The 24,098-nt window shown below is 34.0% G+C and overlaps 1 protein-coding gene, 1 long non-coding RNA gene and 1 other non-coding gene across 5 annotated transcripts in view; 1 reads left to right on the top strand and 2 right to left on the bottom strand.

Annotated features, from left to right (window-relative positions):
• Positions 1-24,098, bottom strand: part of LOC125056501 (amphoterin-induced protein 1-like) — a 119,308-nt gene that overhangs the window by 34,628 nt on the left and 60,582 nt on the right. For both annotated transcript variants that reach the window (XM_047659629.1, XM_047659628.1), the window contains exon 2: positions 13,073-13,108. The gene's annotated coding sequence lies outside the window, so the exon portion shown is untranslated. The remainder of the gene's footprint in view (positions 1-13,072; positions 13,109-24,098) is intronic.
• Positions 8,301-10,797, top strand: LOC125056504. 2 transcript variants are annotated; one of them, XR_007118065.1, is made up of 5 exons: positions 8,301-8,988; positions 9,064-9,139; positions 9,856-9,949; positions 10,310-10,408; positions 10,492-10,797. It is a non-coding gene; the product is annotated as an uncharacterized LOC125056504 (long non-coding RNA). The 2 variants fall into 2 exon arrangements; XR_007118064.1 differs by having other exon boundaries at positions 10,310-10,797.
• On the bottom strand, positions 18,325-18,443 carry LOC125056992. Its single transcript, XR_007118149.1, has one exon. It is a non-coding gene; the product is annotated as a 5S ribosomal RNA (ribosomal RNA).

The raw sequence follows: 24,098 nt of genomic DNA, 5'->3' as shown, positions 1-24,098 counted from the left end.
GCGTTGTGGTCAACAAGGAAACATCTGGATGGGACTATCTTTTTCTATCGGTTTCTGCACCTCTCTTATTATACTGTACAGTTTTTGTGGACGATGAGTCTCACTTGATCGCTCCATCTGGATGGTGAACAGCCACGTGTTCTTTTGCCTTCTGTATTACCAACCACGATCAGATTCTCCAAGCTCTTATTGCTTCTGCGCATTGTATGGCCGAAATAAGATACAATTCGCTGTAGGTAGACAGGCGAGTCCGTATGCGAAGTTGGTTCGATAAATACTCTTTATTATCCGCATTAAAATTGGTTAGGTTTAAAGGTGTACTTAGTGGGAAATGAGATGTTGTAACTACGTAACTATTAAACGATAAAAAGTATATTAAAGTTACGTGGAAAACTCTGCGTGTAGAGATTTTAAAGGCAGCGTTTCCGGGAATCCTTTATCAAAGTATAAACTAAACCGAGCCCATATTTTCATACTTTTCAGTTGCACCGCTTTACATAGCGTGCGTTTAATGGACTCTTTTGATATTTACACGGGTTGGTTCGTTAATTTTTGTTAAATGTTCGTATGAAATATGATATTGCAGGTTCAACATGAATTATTGGAGCCGTGACTCGACATTTGAATATTGTATTTTTTTGTTCAGGAATGAAAATGTGTTTTCATTCCTCCAACTTCGAGTTTATTCCTTTTGGAGTAGATACTTTTGGGCTGTCGGTTCAACTGCACGGGCACTAATTAAAGATTTTAATTGGCCTGGTATATAGTACCGGTGAACCCAGAGCTGGTGATTTCCTCGCTCAACGAATAAGTATCGCAATACAGCGAGGAAACGCTGCCAGCGTTAAAGGTACACTGCGACAGGGACAAAACTTTTTGAAATTTTAAATTTTCTATTATTTTATCAATTTTAATTATTGTTTTTACTACTACGTAGGTTAAGACTATTGTAATTAATAATAAATTAAAGTTACCTTAATATACATAAGCTTTAAAAAAAAATTGTTTTAATTGTCTTTTTATTAATTTTTAATAATTACTATGAAGGTTAAGAAAATTGTAAATATTGTACATTTAATTGTTATGTTTATGTTTTAATAAATTTATGCCTTTATTTCAAATAATGCGTTTTGCTTTGTTTTTAAGCATGACCACCTTGTTTAGAAAGTGGGCAAAAGGACGCGGGGCAGATTGACAAGCCGCTGGTGTGACTAAGTCAAGGGTCTCCCCAAAACAGCTGTGCTTAGAGAAGTTATAGAACAAAGTGAGATATCACTAGATCAGCAGGCACCTTACCGTGACACGACCTTCAGTAGTGAAGAGTACGACTGAGAAGATACCTAGCTCCTAGGACTTGCTATAACATTCTACTGAGATACTGAGATACTTTTCCCTTTATAGTAATTTAAGCTCATAGCAATCGAAATAAATAAATCATGTATGAAACAATAGATTAATCTTATACCTAAAAACATTATTTGTTTAGGTAGACAACAGAGATATTATATATTTACTAGCTGACCGAGCAAACGTCATTTTGCCATGTATATCATTTTTAATAAAAAATAGGGGTTGATCGTAGAGGGGTGAAAATTAGGGGTTGTATGTATTTTTTAATGCTGTATCATAAAAAAAATTAAAAATTTATCTAAAAATAAAAATAAAAATTTAGGGGTGGATTACCTTTAACATTTAGGGGGATGAAAAATAGATGTTGTCCGATTCTCAGACCTACCCAATATGCGCACAAAATTTCATGAGAATCGGGTAAGCCGTTTCGGAGGAGTTTATCACAAACACCGCAACAAGAGAATTTTATATATTAGATTATTATATAATCACATAAATACCACGAAGGGCCAAACCTACTCGTATATAATAAAAATATTGGTGTCTATTTGGACGTACGACAAAGTATGTGTAACTGTTTAAAACCTCTCGTTAAACGTAAATTAATCAATAATTATTTTTATAAATTTGACTATTATTTAAATTATCCTAATCCTTGGGATTAATTTTCTCCAGTTCAAACAATTTGTATGACTCAAAACTTTGCGATTAAAGAGTTGCGAGAGAGTAAAATTTTTACGAGATGCGCGCGCACACAGTCACAAAAATCCGACACCCTGAAGTTAGCTATTGTGAACATTTTAGTTTATTGTTAGTGTCGTTATTTCTACAAACGTAGAATAAAAATAATGAAAAGATTTTTATCTTGTTACCCCAAAGAAGTATAACTTCCAACGCGTATATACACACATTTTTCTTTATTCTTTAATATATTTGGGACTTAATTCCAGAAATCACCGCAGATGCCAGTCCAACAGGAGGTTGTTTCTCTACTTGTTAAAACATAGATATTTCAACAGAAAAGTATAATCACTGTTGCATAATATAGACATTAATTACGAACGTTAGTTTCAGCTTAATAACAAATACCACAATAAAGGCTATTAATTTTGACCCGCGATATTTCACACAGCGATTGAACATTATTATAATTTCCATCTAATTATTTTATTTGTTTATGCAAATAACTCGTTAACTGCTATTGGCAAATACATTTACATAACTAAATGTTTTCATAATAATCAATGAATTGCATTTAAATTGTTACCTTAATCCAACTGTTATTATGTCAACATTCGTAATTTGATTTTTAACATATTCTTTATAACATCTTTGACGACGCCAACATCGTCCATTTTATAAAATGGAACAAGCTCAGAACATGTGCACCAAATGGCGGACGACAGAACCCCAAGGTCCTAACTGAACTGGTGGTAAGAAAAAACCCGGTAGACGAGGTTGCGTTGGTAAGATGCAGTTGTCAAGGACCAAAAGGGGTTCGAAGTTGAAAGCACGAATGAGATGGCGAAATATACATAGAAAGGTTAGCCTTTTATACTTCCCTTGCGGGCCTTAGGGCCCTTGTGGGCCTTAGGGCCTGTTCAGCCATTGATGATGATGATTCGTAATATGCATATACCAATTCCCAGCTATATATAGCGTGACAAAAATCTATATTTCGTCATGATCGTAGAACAATGTCGGATTTGAAAAAAAAAATCAAAAACCACTTTTTATCATATTTGGATACTACATTGACGAAATATTACGGCTACATTAAAAAAAAATTCCATGTGTTTTAAATTTCAAATTAATCAGTCGGTAAAGTGACGGATTCGACAGAAACATGTGATTTTTCTAGAAAACTGTGTAATATAATGTTAATATTTTTATTTTGTTTCAAAACAAATCCTTTTGTTTGCTTGTATGCCAATTTTCATAATTACAGGATTTGAATTAAAAAAGTTATGACAAAAACTAACATGATTATATTATTTTGAAATGACTGCCCAGTAAAGTTTACTATTTGTCAGATCCGTCACTATTCTACGACTATGACGATTTATTTATTAATATTAGTAACTATGTACACTGATGAATATTAAAATAAAGAAGGATTTGTTTTTGTTACTTTGGTAACGGTTTCATAGACACAACTCTATTTTTTCCATAAACTAATTTTAATAATATCTAATCTGTCTACTTGATGTGAGTCGTGAATGAGCGAGAACGCCGGGATAGCCCCTGGCAAAGAGAACTACGACGCCCTTCTCGGGATTTATTTGGAAGCCCCATTAGTGCCCATAGACTCAATGCCAAAGGGCTCAAGAGTGGGTTGCCGACCTCATAACGTTTCCTATGTTGAAAAGGTTATTATAACCTTTAAGTTTTAGAAATTGTGCGATAAGAAACTCCTTATCTACAATTCTGTTATAAAACCCGTGTGGACCTACGGGATACAATTGTGGGGAGCTACATGTGACTGTAACAAAACTAAAATTCAAAGAACACAAAACTACATCCTTAAACAAATAAGCAACTCGCCTTGGTTCATAAGAAACGCCGAAGTACATGAACACCTGGGCATATCTACAGTCAAGGAGGAAATAAAAGTATAAGCTCAGAAGTACAAGACTAGGCTGGAAAATCATCCTAACCATCTAGCTGTTCAACTCACCCTACCGGAGTATATAAACCGACTCAAAAGACGAAGGACCCTAGAGCTCATCAGCATTGACTGAGCTAATATTATTATGGTAGACATTCCTAATGAGGAATATCTCCACCCGCAAATCATCCTACAACTCATCTGCTCATAGTCAGAAGACTGATTGCACGATGCGCTCTATTAAAAAAAAATTGTGACCGTATTGATATTATAAATGGTTTTATACAGAAATTAAATCTTAATTTTGTTTATGTTTTCCAACAAAAATTGTTAAATCTTTCGTTCCATATACAGTTAGGAAGTATGTTATACAGGTTTCATAGTGAATGCCTTAGAAATTCCAAAGTTCCATTTCGGTCTTGGAATATTTAGCGGGATAGAGATTTAACATGTCTAAGTTTGTTACCGCAACTCTGTTAACCATAATAGAACGAAGTTAAAGTGATAACTGTTAAATACTTTATAATTGATAATGGTATAACTAAATATAAGTAACATTGTTAGTTTATACATAAACTAGCCGTTTCCCGCCCGCTTTGCTGGGCGAAATAAATAAAATTTTATAATTCATTATTATTATTTTTTTCATATTTTTATTATTCTTCTTTTTAACTTCCCGCTAAGAAAATCGAGTTTTTAACAGATGTTGACGTTTTGAGGTTCTAGGAAGCCTCCCCGAATGTTTCCGCGGTGAAGTCCGTATGTATAAATTTTCATAAAAGTAAAACAATGAAGCAATAAAAAAATGAAGGAACGTTGGAATTTAAAAAATAAATAGCCATAAACCATCTAGGAAAAGTTTCATGTCGATACGATCAGTGGTTTAGGCGTGAAGGAGCCTCAAACGAAGACCATTTTTCTTATGTGCTAATAAGTCTCATTGGCGTCGCATTTAAAACCACGGTGTCTTATGAATTTTCAACATTAGCAACACACATTAGCAATATTCACATGTATTATATCCAAAATTGAAATATTGTGGCAAGGATGCGAGGCAGTGGAAGAAGATGGAGGAGGCCATCACTTCGTCGGTGGTCAAGTAGGTGTTAAAAATAATGACATGATCTTAATGTAATGTAATACTTGAATAAAGGCAATTTATTTTTAAGTTTGGTCCCTGTGGCAGTGTACCTTTAACGCTGGCAGGACTTCCTCGCTGTATTTCGATACTTAAGGAAAACACCACCTCTGGGGTCACCCTTATTTTTTATTTAATTACTAAACCCAAAATTCCACAAAATTCAATAAAATAGATTCAGTCTAAAGTCAACCGTAGACCTAACCTCTCGATAGGATATGGGACCGACATTTAGATCCATTCACTATGTTTATATTTTTTTTTTTTATAGAACAGGGGACAAACGGGCACGAGGCTCATCTGATGTTAAGTGATACCGCCGCCCAGAGGGCTCGCCAGTTCGTTGCCGACCTCTTAAGAATTGGTACGGAAATACTTCAGTGGGCACCTGGTTCCACATAGTGGTGGTGCTGAGTGATTAATATAGAGTAAAAATAGAATCCTCTATTATTAAAAGCACCCAGATGACACAGGAACTGTACACAATTAAATGATAAAAACATGTTCAATACTAGATTTAACGACGAATTTCAACAAAGGAACTTTCCTATCTTATACAAGATGAAAGTTAGCGTTATCTTCTCTTTGTTAAGTGAAACGTCCAAAACTTAGCTCTTAGCTCAAATGCAGATGCCTTGAACAGTTTTATATCGCTATGTTGAGTGTTTTAACACTTACAATGCAGCTATAAATAAGTAGCTTTAAATTTTAACATTCTGTTGAGATGTTCCAGGCCTTTGAGTGATTTAGTAAAATAGCAACACCATACCGTAATTCAACTATAAACTTAATAAATAAATGTTATAAATAGCCGATGGCTGGCCATGCGTCATACTCGTGAACGGGTGCTACTTGTGGTGACTGGTCGTACTTGAATTCGTGTATGCGGTGATGTTAGTTATTTCGACTATGTATTTGCGTGTTGTTCATTGAATAGTCATGAAACAGATACAGAAATCTGAGGCCTCCACCTTAAAATGTTGTAGTGCCACTGATTTTTTATTTTTATTGATTAATTTTATGATGATAATGATGTGTTATGTATTATGTGCACATATTTATATAAACAGACATTTCATGAAGTAACATTTTTTCTCGACATTAAAGTGATTACTTTATTCAATTTGACAACGATAACTGTAGAATATATGTTAATTATGACGGCTAAATAGCTGAAGTTTAAGTAATAAATAATACTACATAATATTATGTAAAATTTTTATCAATCTGGACTGCTTAAACGAAAAGTTGTATGGAAATTGAATTATTATAATTAATATAATTTGTATTTACAATTTTCTTAACCTACAAAGTAATAATAAAAATGTGTAATTAGTTAAATTAGTAAACGTATGTTGCATAGTTAAATTAAAATTATTTTAGACCCAAAATGAAGGCACATTTTGGGTCTCATGGGCGTCAGAAACAAGAACATTCCACCGCTCTCTTTCCTGTGCATTTCGTTTTAGTTTTGTTAGCCCTGAAATTTAGTTACCGCATTCTGAGTGAGTATATATATGATAATATTATGGTTTATATCTTCTAAGCGAGTAAAGTCAGAAAGAATCCAGAAAGCACCGTCCTTTTATTGCCATCAGTATAAATATTTCCGCCACGTGACATCCGGTCCCTGATAGCGGTTTCCGGTTTAGCGACATCCGCCTGGGAAAATAAATGCGCGATTTATCCTTAAGATATGGCACGTCTTAATAATTCTTTTCTTAGCTGTTTCTTGTGCCTGATTACCGTTACTAGCATAATTTTAAATATGTAGTCCTGAAGTGCCATAACTGCTTAACAAGTTAACAAATCGCTTAGTTAAGATATCATTAGAGAAGTTCTTTATATTTATTGACGCTTCTTCTCGTCCGTTCTACGCCCTTGATTTGAGAACTGGCAGTAAATGTGAAATTAGAATCATTTATTATGTATTTCTGTATTGACCTTCATAAGTAAACATTGTGTTACCTAAATGAATAAATGATTTTGAATTTACACCAATCAACTTGTACTAATAGAGCCATGAATCTTATTTATATTACGAGATGGAATATGAATGTGAAAGTTGCGTGGTCTTTGACATTTCTCTAATTAATTTGCGATATTTGTTTTAAAATAAGTGTTGTTTGCCGTAGTCATTTTGTATGATGACTTGCTATTTTAAAAGAGTACCGACAGTTTTTTTACGCCGGCTTTTTCTCTCGGCCTACACCCTCTGTCTTCTTTGCCGATGAATAGGAATGTCTACCGATACAAATTTAATGCCGTGGAATAAGTGATACCTGTATCTTATGTTCCATAATAAACATATTTTTTATTTATTTTATGAAATGTTTTTCATAAAATAAATAAAATTGTGCTGCTTAACGTAAGTACGCATGTTTAACAAAAGCATGAATAGCCCTGATCGGCTCAGATCTGAGTATGATCGGCCAAATAGACACGACAATAAACACAGTACAAAAATGCATTTAATAATATTTAAAAGTGACGAAACATTCAAAAGCTTATTGTGTATGAATATTTTGTTATAAAGATGCAATTTCACATAATATATCATTATAGACATAATTATGCTAAGTATTTCACTAATTATGTGTTCAGAACTGGGTTAAACTACGAAACAAGAGAACCCGGTCCCGTATATATAATTTAGACTCATGAAGCACTCATATGTTTAAATTATATAGAGATATCTATGCTGTGGCTTAGTTGTAGAATTTATCATTTCATTATTATTCGGGTGATAATATAGACATTATAAAGGCATTACATAAAAAAGCACCTTATAAAATTATATTAAATTCATAGAAGATGGTAGTGTAAATTGAAATTCTAAAGGTGTGTTTTATTATTGACCAAACTGAAGGGAACGCCATTTTTAATTTATTTTATAATTATTAATTAACTATTAATGTTGTAATGGTTGAAAATGTTGAAAATGGAAAATGATGTAATGGTTGCTCCTTACAAACATTGTGGAAAACAAAGAACTTGGTGATTAAAAGAGTGGCGGATAGTTTATTACCAGTTCTTCTCTTCCGTTCTACAACCTTGATTTGAGAACTGGCAGCGAATGTAAAATTAGAAGCATTTAATATATATTTCTTTTTGACGTTCATAAGTGTACAATGTGTTTCCTTAATGAATAAATGATTTTGATTGATTACTTGATTTTGTGAAACGTTTCTAACCCCTGGTTAAGAGGGTGCAGCCGTGAGAAGGCGAGATTTCGATATTTTAGTGACTTTTGACATGCTACTTTTCACATAATCGAAGCTTATTAAATAAAGAAATGTACAATTATGTAAACATAAAGTCTTATAGAAGTGTACTGCAAAGGAAAATTTTGGTATTTAATAGTACATCTTTGTTTAATTTGTCATTTCTTAAAAGCAAAATTTCAAAAGCGCTCGTCAGAGCTCACTTTGAGATATGAAATTACCATTAAGCTATGTAAATACATTTTTTTAAATATTTTCGTAGGATAGAATATATAGTCTATTGGTGAACCACAGCGGAAAATATTAAAAATTATATATTTTAATAATTACGCACCCATTTTTATAAATGACTTATTATACGATTTTGGAAACAGCTTTTTATGAGAAAAGCCCGATTTTATTCGTTAAAACTATTTTGTATCGATTAACTGAGGATGAATAAATAATATAAGTAAATTTACATAATTATTATACGACGATAGTTATTACAAACTATTATTGAAAATGGCCTATATAATTACGCGCACGGGCGAATGTGATTTAGTACGCGCCGGGTCATCCCAGAGGGTGGACGTATCGCTCATTTCCCGCGCGTCTAAAAGTTGATTGACCTTACGTACGACCGAGGTTCAAAAGGAGTATAGTGCGTCATTGGATTTGATACTTTAGTAAGTAAAATTTCTAGTTAATGTTTCTTTCGAGTTGTCATATCGCAATTTTGCTAAAAAATAATATTATTACAGGCATGGGTAACAAACGCAAAAAATATAGTTGCAGTAGAAATGCGAAGTCTGCAGCGAACGCCAGGCAATCAAAAAGGTAAATTAATTTCGCGATATTTTTCTGTCATTTACAGGTAATTTGGTATGTAAGTAAAATCTGTTCATCGTTACTGTTTAGTAAACAATTACGGCGTACTGACAACCAAAGACAATATAATATATTAATATCTTGGTTGATGAATAAGAATAATTTATTAGTTTTAAACATAGTATAAAATTGGTGTTACAATATCAACAGAGTTCGCATGTTTAGCTAAAATAATAGCATGTAAATCACAGATATAGATGTACATAGATAACGCAAGTATCACGATTTGTATTGAAACCAAGCGTGCCGACTTTTTAATACCTATTGTGACGTCACAGCCGAAATTTAGTGACGGGAAATCCAAACCGATTCAAAGACACCGATGCCGCCGATGCCACTAGTTACTAGCTTTGCTACCAGCTTACATTATACCGTTAGTCTTTTCTTATGACGCGCGTGGACTGAAGTTAGCGGCGATCGACCTTGACGCTTGGTCGGGGTTCGGACACGCGAAGTACATGCATTTGCGTTTTCTATGTAAATCTATATCTGTGATGTAAATATTCATTACATATACAATAGTATTACATTTAAAAATAAAATAAAAATATGTCAATTAATTTCCAATATTTATAAAAGTAACGTCAAAAAATAAGTATTTAAACAAACAAATGTTTGTTTAAATACTTATTTTAATAATGTTATAATAATAAAACGTTTTCCAGGAGAAAGATTAACGAGGAAAAAAACCAACGTACTCATGAATCTCCTGACAATAACGACTCCTGTGTTGATTCAAAAAATAATAATCGTGACAATGTAAGTATTTACTATCAGCTAGTATAATTAGCTATTCATACTTAAATTTAAATCAGTATATATTTAGCAGTCATCTGGGTAAATTAATCAGTAAATTAGAGGCTTTTACTAAACCCCGGTTTCCAATTAAATCATTGTCTAATAACCAGCCAAGTAATTGAGCGCAATATTAAACCAGATGGCTGAATGTCGTGTAGTCATTTATATTAAATCAGATACCTATTTATGGATTTGTGATGTTTGGGTAAGGTGACCAAGTAAGTTGTACGCAATGTAACTTGGAGGTATCTCCAAGTTTTCCTACTATTTTATTATTATTTAAAATAAAATGTTAATCCAGTTCTTTATTTTTTTTAATAGAAATTATTTGATGCACTCATATCGGATCTGGAAAAAATAGATGAGAAAAAACAAAATATACATTTAGAAGAAACGGCAAATATTGAAGAGTTTGAATTGGTATATAACGTTGGTCACTATATCACGTAGTCACGCTATCTGCCATGCGTAATTCAATTATTAATCTTGATTACTGATTTCAGGAAGTGGAGCCACAAAAACATATCATTCCTCCATATCAAATTATAGGAAGAAGGATTGTTGATTTCATGTATTTCTTTGATCAAATCAAAATCGTAGCTAACCATAATCCTGGACTCGGTTGTTCAATAAGTAATGTTGAAATTGTCAAAGAAATACTTAATGGCTTAGAATCGACAATCCACTTCAAATGTACAATGTGTAACAAGAAATTTAATGTCACACTATGCAATAATAATTTTCCAAAAGAGATGACCACAAACCATGCTGCAGTGACTGTTTGTAAATAATAAAATCTAAAAATGTAATTTATGATGTATCATTTACCCAATACTAGTTTGATAAAAATTAAAAAGTTTCATGGGGGCACACACACGTGACCGTGTATATCAAAGTATCAATATTATTTTATCCTACTATTCCACGTTCGAGATAGCGCTTACGCACACAGACGCATTTTGTTGTTGTGTAGCTCGTCTCGCGTCGATTTTGACTTGGCTGAATTGGGATAAGCGCTCTTAAGGATAAAAACTCTATTTAACTTCTGCTCTCTAAGGAGTTATGAAACCCATTATTTCCTGAATCAGTTATGTTACGTAAAGGTCAGTACTCACATACGGTATTACTCGATAGTTTTACTCGAAGTCGAGTAAAAATCAACGATGGACCGCAAAACTCACAGCTCGAAGGCTCGCACCGAGCCGGCTCGATGGAATTAAATGAAAGTAATTTCCTTCGAACCTACTCGAAGCGAGCCATCAATCTTGACTCGAACGTGTGTACGTGACTGCGAGTGGCGCGAGGCGAGCGTCAGTCTGGTATTGTTTATAGTGATTGAAACACGTGTTTTTAAGAGAAATTGATTTGCGAGTTTATTTCAAAAGCGCAAAGTTCCTCCTTTTACGTTTTTTCTTTTCATTTTCTTTGATTTTCTTATAAAGCACTGTGAGACTTCCTAAATACAGCCACCGTCTCCTTTGTTGCACAGACATCCTTTGGCTCGAACGGTTCGGTGAATACTGAACGGCGCGCCTCACTCGATAGATCAATGCTCAATGTGTGGACGATAGCCCATGCCATGGGTTTTACTCGACAGTTTAACTCGATCGAGTAATACCGTATGTGAATACTTAAAATAATGTATGAGGCTTAACTTAATGCCCCCGCCTAAGCATTTTTATCCATAACCTAATCAATCTAGATTAGGTATATTACCTACTTTATCAGGTAGGTATATTTATAGGTAGGTATTATTAATAATTCTTATCATCTGATTCATTTAATACACAATAAACTGACAATCACGCGAGTTTCAATGGAAATTCTCTTTTGTGATTTCCCTATATCAAATAAAGGGAATATTTTCCTACAATATATCATATCTACAAATCACTCATGCAGACAAAATATCGGGTAAATGTGGATTATGTTTTGTATCCCACTAGCTTTTATATCGTAGAAATGTTGAGGAAAATTATTTTTTTTGTATTTATGGGAGGAAGAAGGATAGAGGAATATAATAACACATTAAAAAAAATATAATTGGACGTTATTGTTTTTTACATTAAAATAAAATTAGTATTAATAAAAAAGTCAGCATTACAGCCTGTATTAGTATGTTTTTTTTGTGTATTAGACTAAAAAATATATATAATGCCCCCTGTTGATGTTGATCACCTGATGTTAAGTGATAACCACCACCCTTGGACGGGAGAATTGCCAGAAGGCTAGAAAGTGCCTTGCTGGATAATAAGATAATATTTAAAATGAAATTTTTATGAGCAGTTTGTTGAATATTTGTATTGGATTTAGATAGATTAGATTTAGATAGATATATTAGATTTAGATAGATAGATTTCATATTAAGTGCCTCAGCGACTGTTACATTCGATAAATGTTACACGAGACTTAAAGGAAACTGAAAATAATTAATCAATAAAAACATTTAGTAGCAATTATAATAAACAAATCGACAGTATTTACATTTTTTTAACCTACGTACACACGTATACATAGTAATAATAAAAATAATTAATAAAAAGAAAATTTAAACAAATTTAAAAAGTTTGGTCCCTATGGCAGTGTACCTATAATGCTGGCAGCATTTCCTCAGTACTATAAACCAAACATCAACTTAAATCATTAATTATCAATAAAACATATGTAAATATGCGTATGTCTCCATTTCCCATACACGCTAAATCACCACACAATTTAGATAATATTTTATCCACCATTTATTCATTACATCGTTCTGATTAAATTCTCACCACTACTACCTTGAAACTATCATAATGTGATAGCTTTTGGAGTCTAGACCAAGAGGGCTGTAAAAATACTGCTCAAATATGAGGCATAGTCTGCTTGTATGAAGGGATAACAAATGACCAAATCGTGCATAATTCATATACAACTCAGGTCGTGTTATTCACTTGGTAGAAGTTGGTGTTGACATGGGTTGCATATCATTAGGATTGGTAATGCCTTCCGGAATAAAAATAAGGCAATTTTAATATCAAACATTATATAATAACATAGTTTGAAACCGCTAGTATAACTACAATTTAAAATAAATAATCTCACCTTTTTAATGTTCATTGGACCGTGACTTCATGTTTTCTGGAACAAAAAATATATTTATTGATCCCCATTACTTGTACAGTCCATTCCTTGTATGTGATTCTTTCGTATTTTTTAATTTATAAGCAAGTAGTCAATAAACAATCTTAGCCTAACATGTGTGGTCAATTGTTGGCTTTAAGATGTTTACGCAGCAAAGTCCATTGGTGAACAGCCGGGTGTTTACAAATAACCCCAGGTTCTGGAGTCGCTAGGTGAACTTTTAAGCTTTTAATTTTCTTTATACAGATCATAGCTAGTGTAAAACATACGGTACATATTGTGCTGATTTAAAATTTAATGAAAAAATAATCATGATACCGTGTACAAAACAAAAATGCTTAATGCTTAAGCTTATACTTATATATTTATATCTTGGAAGTGATAAACTAACGAGCAGCTACGCCCGACATACATCTGATTTAATCTTCCAATAAAACTAATTATCGCTCGCTCCCAGAAGTGTTGTCGTATCCGATAGTTGAGATAGTTATCGAATATTGTTGACTTGTATATTATCTATTGTAATGAAACTGAATAAAATCTGTTATTATTTAAAATTTAATAAGTCTTTGATTTACGAGATCACATATATATTTTATATAGGCTAACGAGATTAAAAAAAATATAATTAGAAACAGAACATACCTATTAAAATAAAATGAGTAAAAGTAAATAGGTCAGTATTGTAGCCTGTATAAGTATGTATGTGTTTGTTTGTGAAGTAGACTAAAAACTAGATATATATATATATATATATATATGTATATATAAAAATAACAAGACCAAACGGGCATCACCTGATGTTAAGTGATACTGCCACCCATGGACATTCTCAATGCCAGAAGGCTCGCAAGTGCGTTGCCGGCCTTGTAAAAATTGATACGCTATTTTCTTAAAGGACTCTAAGTCGAATTGCTTCGGAAATACTTTAGTGGGCAGCTGGTTTCACATAGTAATGGTGCGTGGCAAAAACTGCCTTAAAAAACGCTCAGTTTTGCAACGACGGAAAAAAAGGTAGAGGAAGGAGCTGGAACTGGGGAGCTCCCGCCCAGAGGTGAAAACTCCATGTGGGGCCGAATTTGCGCTTTATAAATACATCAACGACAATTACTTCATACTAAGAATCCTAATTTTTATTATTTTATCCATCTCTTATATTGTTACTAAAAGATACATAAAATAAAATCAAACTTCGTGTCGCGTAGTATTATTATTTAAAATATTCATGGGCGAGCCGAGACGCAAGTGCTTGCGAGACCCGGTCTTACATTTTTGTTTGCCTCCTTCACATATTTCATAATTTTGTCGCAGAACCGTTCCAGGCACAATCTGTGATTTGTTCAGATGTTCTACTGTCATCTGTGTTTGTTGCTCCAAGTCGTGCCTGAACGGTGCGAATATGTATGTTCTACGGTTTGTTCGCCATTATTGCAGATACATGTTGTGCTTGTTTTTTTTTAAAGACATTTCACACCAATTGACCTAGTCCCATGCTAAGCTGGTGAAGCTTGTGTTATGGGTACTAGGCAACGGATACACATACATATTATAGATAGATAGACATATAAATACATATTTGAACACCCAAGACCTAAGCACAACACCAAATGTTCATCACATCGATGTTCGTCTCAGCCGGGGATCGAACCCGGGACCCATGGATTCGCAGTCAGGGTATTAACCACTAGACCAATGAGTCGTCAAATTTAATTTAATTTTAAACCTATGCAGGCAAAGTTTCCTTGCCCTGTAAGAATTTACGGGTTAACTTTTAGTTGATCATCATTACTGTAGTTCCAGCTGTTTCAGCTCCAAGCATCATAATGGTAAGCGAAATCGCTAAGAATGGACTTAAACAGCCAAAAGGCTTATCAGTTGCCCGCGTTTTCTAAAAATCAAGCGGAGCTTGTCAAAGACTATCTTCGCGACAATTATGTTTATATATGAAAAACTTTAGTAAAAGAAAAACAATATTAAAATTTGTGTCAATTTGATGTGCAGTGTCTCGATCAAGATGGCATATACTCTAAATGTCGTAAATAATTTAGCTAAATTTCATAAAATATGACAAAAATAATAAATTTTAGAATTTATATCAAATATCTAATTGGCGTTTGTTATCTGTTGAAAGAAAATCGAAAATAAATATTATTACAAAATTTCTCGAGTAAAACAACCACAGTCGATCCGAATAAATTAAAGGAAGTTGCTTCAGAGGTATTTCAATAAAAACAAGTTGGTACACGTGTTGGAATTTGTGGAATTAACAATTATGGACCTATCTGGTCACCAAACTCCAAAGATATACATAGTACATTGTTCATAGTATTGTCTTTGATTGACATAACCTTTACACATTTAAAGAAAAAACTTTTTAACCGGATTAATGTAAAGCATTATTATAAATTTACAATTATTTAAGATAATTTTAAATTTATCCGACGTTTCGCGTGCTTTACAGCGTGCGTGGTCACGGTGACTGAAGACAAAAGGTGTTGGATGTCAAAAAGTATCACAGCCGTAGAGAAAGTTGTAAAAGGATTATTAAGAATATCCATAGCGCTGAACCACCTATATAACCCTCACTTATATACCTCCACACAACACATCCAAATTAGGAATTAATTTATTAATTTGGTAAATATTATGTATTCTAGCTCTTGCTATATCTTTAGTATAATTGCTTTTATTATATATAATTTTTAGTAGTATAAACACATCTTCAACCCAAATCACATTTTAAATACTTAAAAACCTTTTAATCATTAAATCAATTGAATTTATCGACTCATTGAAATTCACCAACTATTGATGCTCTCAGAGCAAAGCCTCGTATCAAAGGAGCCATTGGAGGTTCAATGTTAACAAGATTTGGAGCGAATTTGGCATATTCAAAGGACTTATTGAATTCTAGATATGGCTATAAGTGCAGATTATCTATGTAAATTGTTTTGTTTTACGCGTGTATACGTATATAAATGCTCTCCGTGCGGCTTGATCCCATGGCGTTGCGTAGAGATGTGGGGTCTCTTTATCTTGAAGTGCATTACCATAGAGTAATAATTTGTTTTCATATGATAGGGGGGCAAACGAGCCTGCGGGACGTCCAAAAAGGGCAGTCATCGCAGCTCATAGACACCCATTTTAATGGGTACGTTGCCGTTGGGACTTGGGAGGAGTACACTCGAATTTTGAATAGTTGGAGGTCGTATCTCTCAGGGAAGACCCCCACCGGGAGTCGATTCCACAGTTCACTAGTTCGCAAAAGAAAATTTCTTGTGAAACGGACTTTGGACTTCCAGCCATCAAGGTGATGTAGATGAAATTTTGAATTCTTCAGTTGGCAGCTGGTTCCTCATAGTGGTGGGGCGCGGCAAGAACTGTTTTAAATAATAATACAGATAAAAATATATTATTCTGGAATCGGTTGTATTTTTGTATAAAAAGTTTTTTTTGAAAAATGATTTTTGTATTGGATGGAGTAAAGCTTCATATAACGCTAATATTGAATTAATGTTAAACCACGGCGCACAGCTAGCATGCAAATAAACCTCACAAATATTAATTAAATTAAAAGCGTAAAACATTTTATCCCATGTATTCCTCAAGAAATATGAAACTCTCGTGAACAATAACGTATTTCATACGCTATTCTTTTATTGCATCATAATGTAGCGTTTTATTTCAAATGCCATGACCATGACTCGAGCTTGAGTGTCTATTTCACGGTTTTAAAATATCTCTAGAGTCGAGTATGAGAATTCATTTCTTGCAATTTATCTATTAAATTAAACGGTTTATCTTCTGTTAGATGAGAAATGAGACATTACGTTGTGTGAAATTTTATTCTACACTTAAGGGGTGATATTACATTGGATCTAACGTTACTAAAAGCCGGCACCCACTAAAATTAGTTATCCATGGGCTTCGATCGATACCCTTTTTGGGCGTCCCGTTTTATAGGCTCGTTTGAAATAAATAAATAAATAAAATATGTTTATTATGGAACATAAGATACAGGTATCACTTATTCCACGTCATTAAATTATTAATCCCTACTCATCGGCAAAGAAGACAGAGGGTGTAGGCCGATAGAAAAAGCCGGCGTAAAAATCTTTAATACACTTACTAACTTTCATAGATTCAAGTCAAGGCTTAAATTAAGAGGAGTGGTCGTTGTATGTCCGGGCTGCGCGATACAAGGCTGAGATTTTTCCATAGTTGGTGTTGATTGATTACGAGTCTTGGTATGAATTATAATTCATAAATACTAAGCCATTGAATCACATCATCACCACCTGGGTCTTTTTATAGATACTTTGTCAGAAAGAGACGAAAGATCACATAAAGTATAAAAATAATTTAGTTTTGAATTTTCATCCAAGGAGCTAATCAAATAATATCAGAAACCCACGATAAAAGTTAGTGTTACCATAATTATGGCATGTTTTGTTTCAAGGCTGGTACCATTTATTCATTTGTCGTGTGTCTACGTTTTATTTTTCCCGGTCACGAAACAACGCCACGCATTTTGTTTACCAACTTAGAATGTAATTTATTTTGTTTTCCTTGATTAATAAATCGTTACTGATATTATATTACGTTCATGCATTTGTGACAGGTAATGAAATATATGAATGTTTTATTTAATAAGAAGGACAATCAAATATATAAGGAAATATGTTATAGAAAGGATATCTCTCTCTGTCTTTAATGGACAGCACATATTAGAGTTTTCAAGGAATCATCTGGAAGTTGGAACGGACTATATGTTTCCACCGGTTTCTGTCCAGCGCGTGTAATTTTGAGGACAATGAGAAAGGATATATGTGTGAAAATAACATGAGAACTGAAGAAGGCCCAGCGCTAACCAGCTCCAGGGAACTTCGTCACAATCGAGTAGCCCGCGATATCGCAACACAAATTTAGTTATGCATGTATATAGTTGTATTTTGTAAATACTTTAATCATGGATTGTGATAAATAAGTAATTCTTATTCTTATTTAAATACTTGTTAAAAGAGGAAGAGCTGTTATAAGTTATTTTGTTATTAAAAAAAAGATCCTCTCAAGTTTTTAACTTAAACTTAAACTTTAGAGGTGTCAAGGGACACCCCGGATGGAACGAAATTCCTTTCGATTAATTTATATGTTAATTGTAATCATAACAGTATGATAGATTTTCTCGACACCAATCTTACGGCGAAAATTAAAGCCAACATCACGAGGTGTTCCCAGGCGGTCACCCATCCAAGTACTGACCTTGCCCGACGTTGCTTTACTTCGGTGATCGGACAAGAACCGGTGTATTCAACGTGGTATGGACGTTGGCGATAGCTGAATCGAAAATGTAAAATATAACAACTATAGCAAAAAGTGTCGTTACAACTTTTGGTCTTAATTTGTTCCATCTAGCCCCCTTTCGCAACGCTCGATAACTTCGTTCCAACAAGACTAATTTAGTTAAGTGATTCCAAAAATAATTTTCATTTCTTATCCCTACAAAAAAAAGCCAACATCACGAGGTGTTCCCAGGCGGTCACCCATCCAAGTACTGACCTCGCCCGACGTTGCTTAACTTCGGTGATCGGACGAGAACCAATGTATTACAATAGGAAATAGCAAAAAAGTGTGGTGACAACTTTTCGTAAGAATTTTTTCCGTCTAGCCCCCTATCACAACGCGCGATAAGGAACTTCGTTCCAATAATACTAATTATTGAAAAGGTTATTTTTTAGGGGAATGCATTATCTCACTGAGTGTGAACTCGCTATAATACATAACCCCTCACACCCATTACGTTACTTTTGGGAAACTTGTGGTCGCGTCAGCATTTTACCATGAGATCCCATGACTAGCTACAGCAACCATGTTTCATTACATTGACGTCGACTTACAAGTATTTTAAGAGTATAAGGCTGTTCAATTAAATATTTGCGTGTTTCAATTAAAATGGGCCTTAAATCTACACATCAGTGCCTAGTAAACAAAAATTAGAACGGATGTTTGATGGCATTTCGTTCGTATTATATTAAATCTCACATATAGAAATAACATTTTGTAATTAAAAATAGTGTAATTTTAACGTTAAAATAAATAAATTAAACCCTATCTGCTTATATTCATTATAAATATTACCAGTGAGCACAATATAGGTTGCTACGAGAGAAATATGTAGAGCAGTTTGGTGATTTAAATAGATTAAAAATAAAACAATTATTCGAGGAAGTATGTTGCCTAAAATACGTTTATGTATATTGTATGTTTTATAAGTATTGACGTTTATAAGTGTTCATAGTAAGTATGTAATATCAAAAATATATTTTACGGCAAGTTGCGCACGATAAACGCATGAATTGTTATAAGGGGAGGTCGTAGATTCGGTCCCCGGCCGTGCACCAATGGACTTCTGAATGTGCGCATTTAACATTCGCTCGACCGGTGAAGGAAAACGTCGCGAGGAAACCGGCTTGTCTTAGACCCAGAAAGTCGAGGACTGTGTCAAGCACAGGAGGCTGATCACCTTGCCTTCTTTTTTGTTTTTTTTTTATTGGACAATTCACACCAATTGACCTAGTCCCATGCTTCGCTGGTGAAGCTTGTGTTATGGGTACTAGGCAACGGATACACATATTATAGATATATAGATATATAAATACATATTTAAACACCCAAGACCTAAGCACAACACCAATGCATCGATGTTTGTCTCAGCCGGGGATCGAACCCGGGACTCATGGATTCGCAGTCAGTACTAACCACTAGACCAATGAGCCGCCTATTAGATTGACAAAATATCATAAATGAGATACAGAAATCTGAGGCCCAGGCCTAAAGAGGTTGAAGCGCCACAGATTTTTTAAATGTTGGCAGTAAAGTGTGTGTCAAGTTTATACATAATCTTGAGACTGTTATATATCTATATATCTTAACCCGATTAATTACAAGAGCCGATACATTAACTGCGAGCTCTTGATAACAGGAATGTTTTGATTATTGCAACGTGCTAATATTAATTATTGAAATAGGCTTTGTAGCTAATTCACAGTAAGAACATTATCATCAGTTATCACATAGTTCTCTCTCTCTCTCTTCGTTCGGTATCATCATATCTAAGCGTCGGGGTCAGCAAGGTTTCTGCGCCTTTCTTATTAGTGTACAGTTTTGATGACGATGAGTCTTTCATTTTATCTGTCCATCAAGTTAGTGAAGGGCCTTGCCTTTTGTGTTACCAACCACGATCTGTTTCTCCAAGTTCACAACATCTCTGCGGATTGTATGGCCGAAATATGATATAATTCATGGTCGGCATATGGTAGTTGTAATACAACATACCTTTTTAAAAAAAACTATTTTGAACATGTACCATGTACTACTGAATAATTATCTAGTTACCCACAACACAGGGACTCCCTAGCGAGTAGCGATAGATGAATTGTAATGGTTAAAGAACTTTATTTCTCATAACAAAAGAATGTATTTTATTTACATGAGAAACTTAGTATATACGAACGAGATACACGTCGCCATCGGCCGTCCCAATTTTAGTCTACTAGGCTCATTCTGATATGTATTTTCGCACTAATATTACTTAATAGACTTCTTCAAATAATTTGTACGCAGCTTCGGCAAGATAAGCAAACTCGCTCGACGAGTATTGCGTGAAGTGGTGTGTTTGATTTTTTCAAATGATAAGCTACTGTGGAGAGTTATTAATTTTTTTTTAATATTTAGTTGTTTAATCGTCATAATTTTGGTTTCTTGGTAGATTTTATTAGCCTGTGTTAAAAAATTGTATCTAAATAGTGCTTTTATTAATTTATTTTGTAGTTTTGTCACAACTTATTTGCCATGCATAAAGTTTTTATTATTATTATAATAATAATAATAGTAGTTGTAAATAAATAATAGTAATTGTTTTTATAAAAAGATCGGTTACATTAGCTTTCAACACTAACACTTTTTAATTTATGAAACCATTTTATCTACGAAAAGTGTTTCGCGCAAAAAAGGTTTTATATAAAAAAATTATATTATAAACAACCTTCTTCTTATATACATGATTGTTATAAATACGTAATTATATGAAATTTCCCGCCCTTGGTTACCTAATTTACTACATTTGGTTTAGATCAGACATTAACCTTGATACTCTGTTGTTCAGCAAACATTACGAAGGCTTTGGGCTATTCGAATTTTTTACGGCACCAGTAAAAAGTATATGTATGTAGGTACTTAGCGTTTTATGTGCTACATTGATGTATGAATGGTATTAAGTTCATTCTGTGTAGCTTTCTACTATATTTACGAGCGTAAATGCGCGTTACAGAAGTTTTTAGAACACCACCTTGTCAGTAATTCACGTAACGCCAAGACATCGGTATAAGGAAAAAAAATTAATCAATCAGTGGCGCTACAACCTTTTCAGGCCTCAGATTTCTGTTTCTGTTTCATGATCGTTTGTCAATCTAATAGGCAAGTAGATGATCAGCCTCCTCTGCCTGACACACGTCTGTCAGCCGGTTTCTTCACTAAGTTTTCCTTCACCGTTCGAGCGAATGTTAAATGCGCACATAGAAATAAAGTCCATTGGTGCACAGCCGGGGATAAAACCTACGAGCTCAGAGATGAGCGTCGCACGCTGGAGCCACTAGGCCAACACTGCTCTTTATCTCTGCATGGCATAAGTAGTTCACATAGTAGTCATTCTCGTTCTGGCTACAGAAAATCGTCGACGTCAGACATAATTCGCTGATAACGTGCCCCAGCGACAACTTCAACACAAACAGTCCCCTGGTGAGTAGTGCACTGTGATATTGCGGCCCACTCGATCTGTTTAGCGCTGCGCCTTTTTAAGCTCATTTTCACACGTATATATCCTTTCTATAACATTTAATAAGTATCTGATTGTCCTCATTTTACTGTGTGTGATATTTGAAAGCAGAAATTGAACAAATTCACTCATAAAATTCTTTCCTTACAATGTTAATTATTACTATTATTATTTCTGTCTACTATTATTACATTATTTTTCTTTTTTTACGTCTGAGGCGCAAACTAACTGTTGTAGTCTCTGGAAAAATTACCAGCGCTGTGGAGCAGACGTGTTCATAATGCTGAGGGCCAGTTACAACCACAACACACACACATTACACAATTAAAATGTTCCTTATTCCTTAAAAAAAATATTGGTTGTTTGTAAAGTAGGTTTACGATCGAGATGTTTACGTGATAACGTCTTATTGGTGATATAAGTTTTTGGGAAGTAAGGAATTAATGAAGATAACATTTTTTTCAAATTTTAAATTACATCTATCGTTTTATTCACACTTTTGATGATAAATTTAATCTCCATTCGTTTGTATGCCGCTAGAGTGAGAGAGACGGAAGATCGGTCCGTCTCTCTCTCGTTATACCTGCGATCGCGCTCGTGAGGTTTTGGTGTGACACAAGTTTCTGAACATGTCACCCGACTAAAACGATTTTAAAGACGTTATCACGTCAAAAAAAAATCTTTTTTTTAAATATTATTTTGTGTGTTTCTCTGTGTGTGTTAGTAATAAACGTTATATTAATGTTTTATATTTAAAACGTGGTATCATGCATTCAGCATCTTTTGGAACAAACAAATTAGGATTTATATCACACAAACAGAATTGCAAGAATGTAGATTGTCGATAATTAAAAGTACATATGACATGTTATTTCAAAGTGTTTTGCTACGCCGCAGGAAAACACAATTCATTGGAATGAAAGACAGGCTTTTTCTAGTTAAAATACAAGGAAACTGAAAATCTATTTATCAGACAATGCTTGAAAGAATAAAGGCATATATTTATTTATTTACACTTTGTTGCTTTATGATATAAAAATTTAACAAAATTACAAGTAAAGGAAAGGTATATCTCAGTGAACAAGACAGATAGTAAATATTTTAAAAATTAATTGAAATTCTCAGGTCCTTATAGCTATATGTTACGCTCCTCTAATAGATGCTTTTTGGAAATTCCATCTCACAGCTCAACCTTCTAAGGCAATTCGTTTAGGATCTCCGCCATTAAGTTGTGGAATAGGCTGTCTGACTCCATACGATTGGCTACTTCCCTAACATCTTTTAAAACTCTTCTATATAAACATTTCTTAACCATATCCTATTCTGCTCAATCGTGACTTTCGTAATTCTTGTATGTTTTATTCTTTTGTATTGCATCGCAATTCATGAATCCGTGAGATTAGCGTTTTAGTATTTAGTTCATTAAATTTTTTGTATAAGTGTAGGTAAGGTGGTGAGTTGATTCTATAATTTTTTTTAAAGATAAGGTTATACACTTCTTGCACTTTACCCATCAATCATCATATTTCTATTTCCTTTTACTAGGATTGCCTGGAAAAGATCGCTTATAATTTTTAGGTGCTATGTTATTAGTTAAAAAATACCAGCTAATAGGATTCAAAGCCAAACAATTGACAGTTAGAAGCTGTTCACTGTTGAACTTTTCCAAAACTTACCTAACTTAGACCTTGTGACTTTCATACGAGGATTTTGTACTTAATAGTCAAGACCGCATCTTTTATATAGAACAAGGGGTAGACGGGCATGCGGCTATTGAGCCTCGCGCACTCGCGCGCTCGGGCTTGCGAGTGCGTTGCCGGCCTTTTAAGAATTGGGACGCTCTTTTCTTGAAGGACCCTAAGTAGAATTGGTCCAGAAATACTTCAGTGGGCAGCTGGTTCCACAAAGTATTGCGGCAAAATATGCCTTAAAAACGCTCAGTTGTGGAACGACGGATGTCGATGTGAAACGGGTGGAATTTCATATTCTGCCTCGACGTCCGATGATGAAACTCAGCAGCATAAGTCCGAACAACTCCTCTGACCACTCTCCATGATAAATGCGATAGAAGAGGTAGTAGTCCGTCAATATATTTCTCTTATCATGTGTGTCCTAATTTTGAAGTCCAAATAAAAAACAATTAAATAAAAAAAT

The sequence above is a fragment of the Pieris napi genome, chromosome 15, assembly GCF_905475465.1.
Source record: "Pieris napi chromosome 15, ilPieNapi1.2, whole genome shotgun sequence".
NCBI classification, from domain to species: domain Eukaryota; kingdom Metazoa; phylum Arthropoda; class Insecta; order Lepidoptera; family Pieridae; genus Pieris; species Pieris napi.
Note: the sequence above shows the minus strand (reverse complement) of the source record. Positions and strands in the feature narration are given on the sequence as shown.